The sequence below is a fragment of the Micromys minutus genome (assembly GCF_963924665.1).
Source record: "Micromys minutus genome assembly, chromosome: 11".
Lineage (NCBI taxonomy): Eukaryota > Metazoa > Chordata > Mammalia > Rodentia > Muridae > Micromys > Micromys minutus.
The window spans coordinates 41,630,250-41,642,991 of record NC_137980.1 but is presented as its reverse complement, the minus strand read 5'-3'; positions in this window follow the sequence as shown (position 1 = coordinate 41,642,991).

Here is a 12,742-nt window from a genome sequence, read left to right as displayed (position 1 = left end):
AGCAGCCCCGATAAAGGGGGATCCGAGGGAAGACCTTCGCTTGTTGCTTTGCTTCATCGACTTTGCATCTTGCAGGCAAGTTCAGCTGCTCTGCTGCGGTTGCCGCCGCCATCACTGTCACGGCGGCTGTATACCTTTGCTGATTTCACCACCCAGTTTCTTTGGGTTTCCAGTGTGGACTGAAGACTAGAGGCTCCCAGAAGTCCTTCAGGCTTTCAACACGGAGACAGAGACCGCAGAGGCATCCGGCCTCTCGGGCTGAGCAGGCACTTGGCCCTACCCATTGGACCATAGCAGATGCTACATAAGTCAACCCGATAAATTCCATTCTAGTATATATTCACGTTATCGCTTTTATCCCGCTCGAGCGGTGGTTCTCACCCTGTGGGATGTGACCCCTGCAGGGTTTGCATATCAGATACCCTGCATATCGGATACTTACATTGCTGCTCATAACTACCAAAGTTACAGTTTTGAAATGGCAGTGAGAACGATTTTAACTTTGGGGGTTACCACAACATGAGGAACTGTATTAAAGCTGAAGCACGAGGAAGGTTGAGAAGCACTTCTCTAGAGAAATCCGATTACTATACTTGCATTCACATGCTCGCACACTCATACACACAATCATAGGCACACCTACTACCCACATGTCTACTCTTATATGTCTGTCAACCCATGCAGACATGCAAACACAGTCTGTCACATTTCCCATGTGAGCACACACATGCACACACATACGCTCCCGTTCATATACTTTTCATGTACACGCACACCCATCTACTCATGCATAGTTGTGTTCATTCTTACACACACACATGTATAATGCACATATACACAGACATGTATTCTTACACATGAACACATCACACTAACAGGTGGACCAAGCTAGGTACAATTAAAGTACCAGGCATGCCTGGGTCTCCCCACTGAGCCCCTAGGACCTGCCCATCATAGGAGGGAGTCCTGGTTGACCCTGGCGACCCCTTCACCTCTCCATGGCAACCAGCCTGACACCTGTTTGTCAGGTTAAAAGCCAGGGGCAGACACAGTTGCTCATGTTAATTCATGTAGACCCATCTGTTCCGCTGTTTATTATGACTTAGGAGCTGAGGTAATAGGCTCATGATTGACAGACGCCTGGTACCTAGTGTGTGTTGGGGGTGAGGTTGGGGGTTAAATACTGTGAACACAGCCAAGGGCTGTGGCTTACAGTACTGGTGGCATCAAAGGGCTGACCCCCCCCCCCCAAGGTTATATAAGATCTAATAAAATCTGGTGTCTGGTAGGAAGTGGGTAAAATATACATTCAACGACTTAATAGACCCTCCCCCAATCAACTCCATCTTAGTAGGGAAGGAGGAGGGTGAAGGGTCTGAATGTGTCCCACACAATGTTCTCTAGTGACTGGGGGTGACAAGGACCGTGGAAACCCAGGCCTGCTGGCAGGCTCTACGCTCTGCATTTTGTGTTCTCTGGTTGTGGGACACAGTGGGTCTGTGTCCTCAGAATGGTGCCTCTCTTTTAGGGGTCACTTCCGAAGAATGCCAAGTGGCAAGCACCAGAGCCCAGCATTTGATGCTCTGTGGGGAACTGAAGCAACCCTCCTTTGTGGGAGCTGACAGAGCCATTGGCTGCTGTCCTTTAGCCAGGAGGGGACTTGCTGTGCGGTGGCCCCGGCGGCTTCCTAAGTAAGTACCCGTGAAATCAGCCTGTGCTTTCTGGCTGAGCAGACTTTGATACCGAGGAGGGGCCCGGCCCTGGTCCGCTTCCAACTGGAGAGCAGAGTCCAGAGCAATGGCCAAGCGGTCATTTGTGCCAACTGCTCAATGGGGTGAGAGATTTCTTGTGAGCCATGGACACAGTGATTGCCAATTTCTACTCAGCTACCAGACGCTGGGGCTCATGTGTGCTGGGGCCTCTTTCAGAACCCTGGCTGTCATTGTCACATACACATTGTTCCGTTATTTTTATTTATTTATTTATTGAATATGCTAGCACCAGGAGGGGTCATTAGCTTTCTCTTCCAGGTCACTCTGGAGCCTAGGTGTCCGACAGAACACAGGGGTACAAGCCACATTCCCTAAGGCATCAGGATGGGGTTGCAGGTCATGTTTTTATCCTCCTTGACTTTGAAGAAGGGGTGGTCTGGGTTGTACATGGGGGCTGGTACATGGGACCCCAGGGGCTGCCGTGGCAGAGAAGAATGAATCTTGATTTGTGACTCTTTCTCTCTGACATTTTAAGCAGGGCTACTGTTCTCTCCCAATTCTTGCTTCTTGGGACCCCCAGGGGAGGAACTGCCACCGAGGATCCAGTGTCTGTCACTCACTCTGTCTCCCTCCAGACAAACAGTGGCAATCAACCCCCCTTTGCCGACTCTGGAACAAGTCACCGGCCCAGCTCTTGCTGTGCCCGGTGGGTCTTGCTCTGGCTTTCGGCACTTGTGTGGCAGTGACTGCCCAGTTCCATGAGGCGTCTATCTTGCCCTGGGCTGAGAGAACTGGAGTGGGAGGGCGGAGAAGGTCAGCTCTCTTGCCTCTTGTTCCCATGGCCCCCAACTCTTACATCTTTCATCTCCTCTCCGAATTCCCCGGGGACATCTCAGTCCCTTTTGAAACTGCTTCATCCTGATCACCAAGGCCAGCTCAGCCACACTCAGCTCTTCTGAAGGTGCCAACCCTACCCTCTTCCTGATGGGAATAGGTGGCTTGTCCCAGGGAGAACTACATATGAGAGTCACACAACACACCTGAGATCCACCCTCTGTGCCCTTCTGTCCCCTGCAGTAAACACAGCCCAGTTGTCCCCAGCTACCTCTGTGTTCATGGGGCCACAAAACCGACCTAGAAACCCAAGGAGGGAGTGGCATGTACTGCACTGAGGACCAGGCCTGGTTATGTATGCAGCAGGCACCTCCATGCTTCCTGAGGCCAGGGTCAGTGGTGCAGGTGGGCAGGGTGTGGCTGACCCTGGGAGGACTGACTCTGCAGGACAACTGTGCTTTATGCATCAGCGCAGACATCCTGTGTGGGTGGCTAGGGGTTCCCTGCCGTTCTCACCTACACAGCAGCAGCCAAGGCCACACCTACTGTATGCCAGGCACCGAGTGAAGCATCTCCACTCTCTTTCCTCCCAGAGGCTCTATGAGGTGGGCACCATGGTGATCCCTGTTCTGTAGATGAGCTGGAACGGAGAGGTTTCCTTCCCGAGGCATCAAATTCTGGGAGCATCGATTCCTTGGGGACCATGTCTCAATGGTCTGATAGCCAAAGAGAGGGACATAATGTCTTTCTTTAGAATATCCCACCTCCTGCCAGGACAGTCACTCTGGCCCTCCTCTCTCTGTTAGGAGCTCCAACCAGAGGCCTCCCCCTGGAAGCTGAACCTCTTCTTCCTTTAGGAGTCAGGAGAAACATTTCCTGTTTCCCATGTCAAATCTGAGTGTGCCTGACCCTTGCTGTCTCCCCTCACCTGACACCACACCTGGAAATGCTCCAGCCAGCAGTGGCTGCTCGGAGCATCCCATCCTGGGAAACTGCTGTTTCCGAAGGCCACTGAGTTCAGTACATCACCCCAGCCCCCACTCCATTTGTCACAGTCACAAGGGCCTTCTTGGCTCCAGAGTGTCTCGAAGCAGTGGTTGCGGGATCCAGCCTAGAATATGCCAGGCCCAGGCATTTATTTTTGAGGGCCTCTGTCAACACTGACCATTTGCTCAAAGAATATACATCAAATTCCCAATCAAATGACAGGCTAGAGACTTTACCTGTGAAGATGAGGGATCTCAGTCAGAGAATCCTGTCTGTGGTAGTTGGTTTTAACTGTCAACTTGGCACAATCTAGAGTCACCTGGAAAACAGTATCAGTGAGGGACTGTCTAGATCGTGGTGGCCTGTGGGTGGGCATGTCTGTGGGGAACTCTCTTGATTAGTAGGAAAGCTCACCTGCTGTGGGCAGTGCTGTTTGTTGTGTGAAAAGCCCTGGATCTCAGCGGACCGCTGACATGTATACATGCATTTACATGCATGTATTCGTGGCTCTCTGCTCTTGACTGGATGCAGTGTGACCAACTACATCAAGCTTGATCCCGCCTGTGACTTCCTCAGAAAGATGGCATTCAGGACCTGAAATTCTGAGCCCAATAAGCAATTTCTTCCTTATGTTGATTTTTTTTCAGGGTAAATTTAAAATGCATGATAGTAGGAAATGAAAGAATTAAGACGGCGTCCAGTCAGGCAATGCAAATTTTATTTTACTTTATGAGTATGGGTGTTTTTTTTTTTGCCAGCATGTATGTCTGTGCTCAACACGTATGCCTTGTGCCTTCAGAGGCTGGAAGAGGGCATCAAATCCCTTGGGATTGGAGTTACAGAGGGTGATGAACCACCATGTGGGTGCGGGGAACCAAACTTGGGTCCTTTGGAAGAGCAGTCAGTGCTTTTAACCAGAGAGTCACCCATCCATTCCTGACATGACATTTCCTTGTGGTGGCTGGGTACAGACTCTTCCATGGCAAGCTCACAGTGTATACAGAAAAGTCAGACCAAATCAGATGTGAAACCACACATCCCTAGACAGAGATGGTCAAGGCAGTCATCTACGTACGGACCGGCTCCCTCACTTGACATATGGATGGCCACCTCCCCTGCCACCACAGCTGCTGCACATGGCAGGGAACACTGTCCATCTGTTGACAACAGGGTCCTGCCTCAGAGGATGACAGGGTCCAGATAAACCAATTAGCAGGCAGCTTCAGGGGAAGTTGCTGCACAGGAACAGAAGCAGATGGAAGAGAATCATCCTGAGGCAGGGCATCTGTCTCACATTGTAGGACATAGGGGTGTCTCTCTGAGGAGACGACTCCTTAGGGGTAAGGATCAGCCATCATGGGAGATCTGAGGGGCTTATGCTAGGTGTAAGAATAGCACATTTATAGGCTCAGAGGAGAAGACAGGGCAGAGGACTGAGGGACAAGTTACAACGTTTGAGGAGGGATGTGGTGGGAGATGTGGTCTGGATACACTTGAGCCACTGTCAGAGGGGACAGAGAGAGGAGGGAACAGCATTGGTACAGTGTTGTTAAAGTCTCAGCATCTAGGAGGTACTACCCCTGACAGAACACTCAGTCTCTACCCCATCTCCACGCGCACATGGGCCTCCCTTAGCCTCCCTCCGAGGCTATAAATTTGCTCAGTTGAGCTGGTGATCAACTAGTGGGGTGGTCATCCTAAGCAGAGAGTACATGGTCTCTAGTAAGGCACCACGGGAAAACTTCAGATACAGGCAAACAAACTGTGACCTCTCCATGGAAACAGACCGGGGGAGAATGTGTTTAAACAGCTTCAGCCCGAAGGAGAGGGTCATTCCTCATTCCTTTCCTTAGGAGAGCCCGCTACACTTGCCAGTAACACACTCTCTCGCTTACGTTCATTTGTTCTCACAGGGGAGATATTTCTTCGTTGTTTATGTTTATGGTTTCTTTGTCTAACCTAACAGAGAACAATTAAAAAAGCAACCATAGGCTCACGGTTGTGCTCCCCCCCCCATCTTTGTTCTGTGTTTCATGTGGAATGCTGTGAGTCAGCTCTCCCTGCCCCTCGTGGGTGGTGGCTGTATTTGGCCACCCAGAGTCCGGTCCTGACTTCTCTGTTTTCACTGCCTTAATTTCACCCTAAGCAGACACTCCCTCCCCAACGACAGTCACGGAGAGGGAACTGGTCCCATTAGCTTTGAGCCCTCATGACTGAGCCACCAAAGCCATATATTTTTTTTTTCTCCTTGCCTGCAGCTCTGTTCCTGCATGCCAAAGTTTTACAGATAGGAGTGAAGCTTCAGGCTTTTAAGACTCAGATGAGCTGTAGAGAGAAGAATGCCATTTTGTTTGTTTTTGTTGTTCTTTGTCAAGAGACAGGTCTTACTGTGTAGACCAGATAGACTCGGAACAGCTGTGATCAAAGATGGCTGCCACCCTGTCAGGTTTAAGCAGTTCTGGGGTAGAACCCAGGCAAGCATTCTACTAACTGAGCTGCATCACCAACCCAATAAATATTATTTTAATTCAGTGGATTAAAAATCAAAACCAGTGTAATAAAGTCTACAAAACCCAAAACATCAAACTTTAAAGATTGTATCTACTGTTTTTTGCCAGGAATCAAAATTTGAGCTGTTTCTAATTTTTTTTTAATGACAAACCAATTTTATTTGAATTTTAAAAAATTGGCTTTGTATCCTGCTACTTTATTGAGTTTTTTAAATTAAAAAATTGGAGAATTTCACATATTTCCATAAAATAAAAGTACCAATTTTATTTTAAAATTACTATGAAGAGAGTTGAAGCAAAACTTTAAAAGTACTAAGAAACAAAACAAAAACTCCACAACAAAACAACCATCTTCTGAACCAGTTTATGGCAGAAACACACTTGTAATTCTTGCCCACTAAGGCAACTAAACCACAGACTCACAACACTGTATGATCCAAGCAGATACTGTGTCTGAGTCATTAATGGACTGTCCTGGTTGGCTGACAGTAGGAATGGCAAAGCCTTCAATTTCTCCAGTAAACAAACCCTTTCGTGGGGAGGGGTGTTCAGTGCAGCCATCAGAATCCTGACATCCTCTCGGTGTCAACTCCATGAGCGCTGTCATTTCTCTTCCACCACCAGGACCCTTCTTATGTCCCCACCACGTTCCAGAAGAACAGCGTAGAACCCAAGGAGGAAATTCCCTTAAGGATCTGCAGGGGGGGAGGGGGGATGAGAAATCACATCTCCACAGGTGTCTTGAGGCAGGGAACCCCAGATGTAGAACAGGTGGGGGATGACTCTTGGCTTAAAAAAAGAAAGAAAGAAAGAAAGAAACAAAGCCATCAAGATGAGTTGGTGACCACCATCGCTGGCACCCTCAGGGTGCACAGAGGAAGCCTGTTCCAGCCTCTCACCTCCACACACACCCTATGGCTGCCAGCCTGTGTACACTCACAAACACAGACTAAGTAACCATGTAAAAAAGGAAAAGCAACCCAGCAGGAGGAGGCACTGAAGAAGAATGAGATCTCTGCTGGCAACGAAGTGACTAAGTGAAAAACTTAAAGGACTTCCTGCCTTAGAGGAATAGAGCTTTTTAATTTTTTAAAAGATTAAAAAAAAAAAAAAAACCACCATGCTTGGTGAGGTTGCTGAGGTTAAAGAAATCATTGTCAAGATGAGAATTGCAGGCCCTTAGCTGTCGCCATCAGGAGTGTGGAGTTAGAAAGGCAGTGTAGAGACCCCGGTGGGAGGGAGTTGGTTGGGGTGGCAGGGCATTTGTGATGGAGGTCTGTCTGCCAAGTCCTGCCCATGCACAGGCTGCCACTGTGGGTCCCACAAAGCACAGGTGTCAGGAGCAGGGCCTCAGCCTGTGATCCCATCTCGTGAGTTCAGGGCCGTGTGCACCCAGAAGGGGAACGGGAGAGAGACTGCAGTTCCCACCAGAGCCACGTTTCCCATTAAAGCATCTTCCTGGAAGAAGGGTGTGGTGGCACTGCCATCTAAACACTCAGAAAGCTCAGGCAGGAGGCTTGCCATGAGCTTGATGCCACCTGGGAAACAAACAAACAAACCCTCAGCATACATTTGGATCACATTGAGTTGGAAATGATCAAATCGTGTTGGGGACTGGGACGTGCTGGAGTGTTAACATGGAAGCAGAAGGGACTCCCTTCCTGTGTCTGGTTTCAGGTCCAAAATGATTGATCATGGTGTCTACCACATGACTCTAGAGAGCCGGTTTGGAGAAGCTTATCAGGAGACAGAGAATGTTTGGTAAAGAAAACAGGAAATCCTATTCATCCATCCGTCTGTCTGTCTGTCTGTCTGTCTGTCTGTCTGTCTCATCCACATAGTCACAGCCAGGAACAAACCCAAATGTAATTGTTACTTCACACATGTCTAGCTTGGTGGACAGAAGAGAACTGGGTTTCTCAATAGCTCAGTGGACAGGCGGAGGACTCAGTGGCCCCAATAGCCAGAGAGGAGTTTGGCTAACCCAATCTGGGCTGTTGTGTTGACTCACTTGGCTGGTGTAATAATTTTTCAGAACACTCTCAATATCCCCATTGTACAACCACCTCCTTGCCAAATGGCGTATCCTTTCTTTGAAGGTTTTCTCAGTATCTGTGAGGTGACTGGAGCCTGCTCAGCAGGGTTTGAACTCTGAATGTTCTTGTCAAGGAATGTGAACTACAATAGAATCTGCTCGTTGGAATTAAGCTGAACATCCTGGTGATTCTGTTCTGAAGATCATAAGTAAGAATGGATTGGGTGTGTAGGTGTGTGCTTGTGAGCTCAGTGCTCATTAGGGGAAGGCAGGGGTTGAGATCAACCTCGATGCTTAATAAGATCTTGCCTTAAAGGACAGGAAGGGGAGGGGGGGAGGGAAGGGAAGAGGGGAAGGGAGAGAAAGGGAGGAATGAGGAGAAAAGAGGAAGGAAGGGAAGAGGAGGGGAGGAAAGGGGAGAGAAAAGAAGGGAGAGAAAAAAGGGAAGGGGAGGGGAGGACAAGGCAGAACCAAATGAGAGAAGGGGGGGGTGATAGAAGAATATGCCTGCAGTCCTATTCTGGCTCCCACATGTGTGTGCATGGGTGCACACTCACTCATGTGCATGTACCAACACATATACACGATGCATCTCTCCACCCACTGACTTCAACTGATTTTCTGAAGAATGTCGAGAAGAAACCCTCTAAAGTCAGCCATTCCGCCAATTTATTCAGGATTTCTGTTCTCTTTTTAGAAGAGAAACGAGGGCTTTGAAAATAGCTCAGCTGGTAAAGTACTGGCCACACAGGCAGGAGGTCCTGGTTTTGGATCTTTGTGTAAAATCCTGGTGCAGGTGGGGACCAAGACAGGCAGATCCTCTGCCTCACTGACTGCCGGGTCTAGCTACTTGGTGTGCTTCAGGTGAGGGAGAGACTCTGCCTCAAAAACCAAGGTGAAAGCAATCATAAAGACATTTGATGCTGACCTTCTGTCTCTGCACATGTAATCTCATATATGTGCACACATACAACATGCATGCACTCATACATGTATATACACACATGCTCGTGTGCACTTACACACAAACATGCCCATACATGAATGTGTACAAACACACACACACACCACACACACACACGCGCGCGCACACAGAGGAGAAAATCAGCCATTACACATGATGTTGTTCTCTCTTGTGTGACTATTTCTTCTGTCACTTAAGGAGAAAAACTGTTATACCAAACCATATGTAAGATGCCTCTCTATCCACTGAGGTAGGTTGGGAAAATGAAGCAAGTTCTGTCTGTAGGGGCTCCCAGAATCACAGCCTCATACATATCATGTGGCAGACACCCCAGCCTCCTTGGCGCTGTCTGTCCCTGAAAGTGCCAAGCACATTTACGAAGCTGTCTGCCCAGGGGCTTGCCTTGTGTGGAGGGAAGGCTGGATGCCCTAGAGGGGCAAGGGTGGGCTCTGACCTTGGAGGATCATTAAGATTATGTTACTGGGATTTGGTGGGAGCAGGGAGTGTCATGGGGTTGGAGGAAGAAAGGCACAACGGGCTTTTGAAGGACATTTCTAGTGTCCCAGTGTCCTAGCCCCCTGTAGTGTGTCCCTCTGCCACATGCTCCAGCTACCACAGTGTCCTAGGCTCACTGAATCAAGCCAGCCAATCTGAAATAACCCTTTCTTTATAAGTAACTTGACTTGCTCAGGTAATGTGTACCCTTGGCTATCCTGGAACTCACTCTGTACACCAGGCTGTCCTTGAACTTTATCTCACAGTGATCCACTTGTCTCTGCCTCCTGAGTGCTGGAATTAAAGGTGTGCACCACCACTGCCTAGTATGTTACAGGGTTCAATCACATGTGAAGTAGGCCAGTGAGAGGCAGCCCCAGGACTTAACTATGTCCAGCTTCAGCACAGGGAATCTTGTTTTGTCTACATTGCATTCCATTTGTGTCTTTCCTACTGGATTATCTTGAGGCCAATCCCAGACCTGACTTTATTTTGTCATACTTCAGTACGTGTCTCTAAAAGGCAAGAGCTTCTTTTCAAAGTACAGACAGGAAATCAGAATCTTATCTGAAAACGATTAGCAGCGATTCCTTAGACGTTATCAATTATCAGCTCGGGACTGGAACTTCTCTGATGGTCTCTAGCACGTCCCTCCCCCTTCCTGGAGTTATGATTATGATTAGTTTAAACAAGGCTTCAGGTGAGATCTGGGGCTTGGAAGATGCTTTCCAATGAGGTTGATTTTGCAGAAGTTCTGTTTGGACACCTCTTTGCATAACTATGCCTGTCCTGCTTTAGGGTCTGTGTCATTGCCAACGTGCCTGTTGTCAGGGTCCTGTGCCCATCCCAGTCCTAACTGTGTAAAGATCCCATAGGGGTGGGGATTGCTATAGGGTCTGTCTGCATCTATCCCCACTACAGGTATAGGATCTGCCATATAGTTTTGAGTAAAGGTGTTAAATAAAAATCTGGTTCTTGTTGAACTAGTAAATCTTTACTGGAGCCTTTGGTGGTAGATATTTTATCACTCTGTTTTCCATGACTGCTGGGTAATGTGGCTTAGTGACAGATGGCATCATGGGGTGGGATACATTTGAGAGGAAGAGACAGGAAGCCAGAGAGAGGAAGTGAGCTGGTAACAATCTCCCACTAACTCCACCTCTTAAAGGAGCTAGCCACTACATCATCACATCAAGCTTTTGTGACAATAGAAAAGTGTGGTCAGCTTTATTCTGGCTACCCCAGAACAGGTGAGTGTCACTACTGGGGCCAGTCCAAGGTCCTGGGAGGAGGCTTTTGAGGATTCCATCAGTGTGGATCAATTCTTGGTAGATCAACAGTGTCCTTGCTGGGGATAGGCCGAGCATGTGTGAAGTGGGGATTCTTGCTGGTATGTGGCTATGCAGGTTTGGTGAGGATAGGGTCAAAGTTGAGGCCTAGTTGAGAAGAAGCCTAGAGGATCTGGCTAAAATTTGGTGAATGAGAGTCATTGTCCATGGGTGAATTAAATGTTCTTTTGCCCCAAATTAATAGGTTTTCCCTCCCCCCAACCCCGTGCGAGTGTATGTGCGTGTGTGTGTGTGTGTGTGTGTGTGTGTGTGTGTGTGTGTGTGTGGGTGTGTGTGTGTGTGTGTGTGTGTTTGGGGGAAGATGTCTTCTGGTGTCTTGCTCTTTGTAGTGAGACTGACAGTCAGCCAGACCCTGAGACCCTCCTGTCTCTTATGCCCGCAGTTCTGGGGTGTGAAACATACTTACAGCTATATCTGGCTTTTTACATGGGAACTGGGAATTACAGCTTAGGTCCTTAGACCCTCCAGTGCACTTCATCAACATTCTTTGTAGACTTTTCTCCCCCCTCTACTGGGGATTGAACTTGCGACCCTGTGCGTGCTGGTGGAGCACTTTCCCTCCCAGCTGGTGGAGCACTCCTCACCCCCAGCAGTCCTTTCAGCCTTTTTCAATGGTATTTCTGTCCATGGTTTGTTTTCTTTCGTTTTGGGTCAGGGCTCTCTGTGAGCGACAGGAACAGATTTGGCAGCAGAGGGACCAGTTTTAACTGCTTGTGATGTTTTGGTCACCCCACTTAATGAGTGGCTTCCAGGAAGAAAACACACATTGCCTGGGTGAGGGGCCAGTCACCTTGATTGGCAGGCCTTTTTGAGTGTGTGGGGGAAGGTCTTGTTCTCCTGAAAAGAACTGGTCTGTTGTTATTGGCAGGCAGGGGTTGGCAGGGGGAGGGGAGGGGAGGGGAGGGGGGTAGGGGGGAGACATAGAAGACATGGGCCATGGGAACGTGGCTCTGTGCTCTCCCACAATAGCTCTCTGGCCACCCTCCTGCATCTTAGGATGCTCTCTCATTGCAGAATGAGGTATGAAAACAGAATGACCAGCCTAGGCATCGTTAATGCTATATTCAAGAACAGATAAAAGGAACTGACTTATGGGACAGTATTTATTACAGAAAAAGACAGTAAAATTCTTCAGTATTGGTATGCAAAAAAAGGTGTCTAAACAGCCTCACTGAGATGCGAAACTCCTGAGAGATGCGTGATCTTGTGGTTTCAAAAGCAGCAAGACCTCTGAAACGACCGACTTGAGACCTCCAGGAGACACAGGATGGGTGTGGGGTGGACACCATGGCATGGTACACTCCACAGACACCAAAGAAACACCAAGGGCCGAGGGGAAAGTATGGGGAGCTGGGTTCAGATTCCCGGAACGCAGCAGGACAAAGCTGGTGGCGCGGGGCGGGTCTGTAGTCTTAGTGCTGGTGAGGTGGGGACAAGGCGATCCCTGGGGGTTCAACAGCCAGACAGCTTAGTCTACTTGAATTGGCTCTAACATCTTCCTGGATTTCTCATTAGCTACTGAGTTAAATTAAAAAGAGAGAGAGAGAGAGATTGATACATGGTTATTTGATGTTTGTGAAATGGCTTTGACTCTTTGTGAGAAATCGGTCCAAACACTGCAGAGATGAGTCTCCGATTTTTTAGTTCTTTCCTTTACTATTTTTAAAAGCTTATGCTATATAATAGTGTTGATAATTTTCATCAAATATTCAAAAACATTAAAAAAACGAAAACTACCCCAAAGTTCAGTCTGGATGCAAGAGAAGGCAATGTATGTCTTAGTCCCCATGAGATGTGGAGTTGTGCTCTGGGCTCTGTGGGCAGCTCTGTGGGTTCTAGAAAACCCCTCTGGCTAC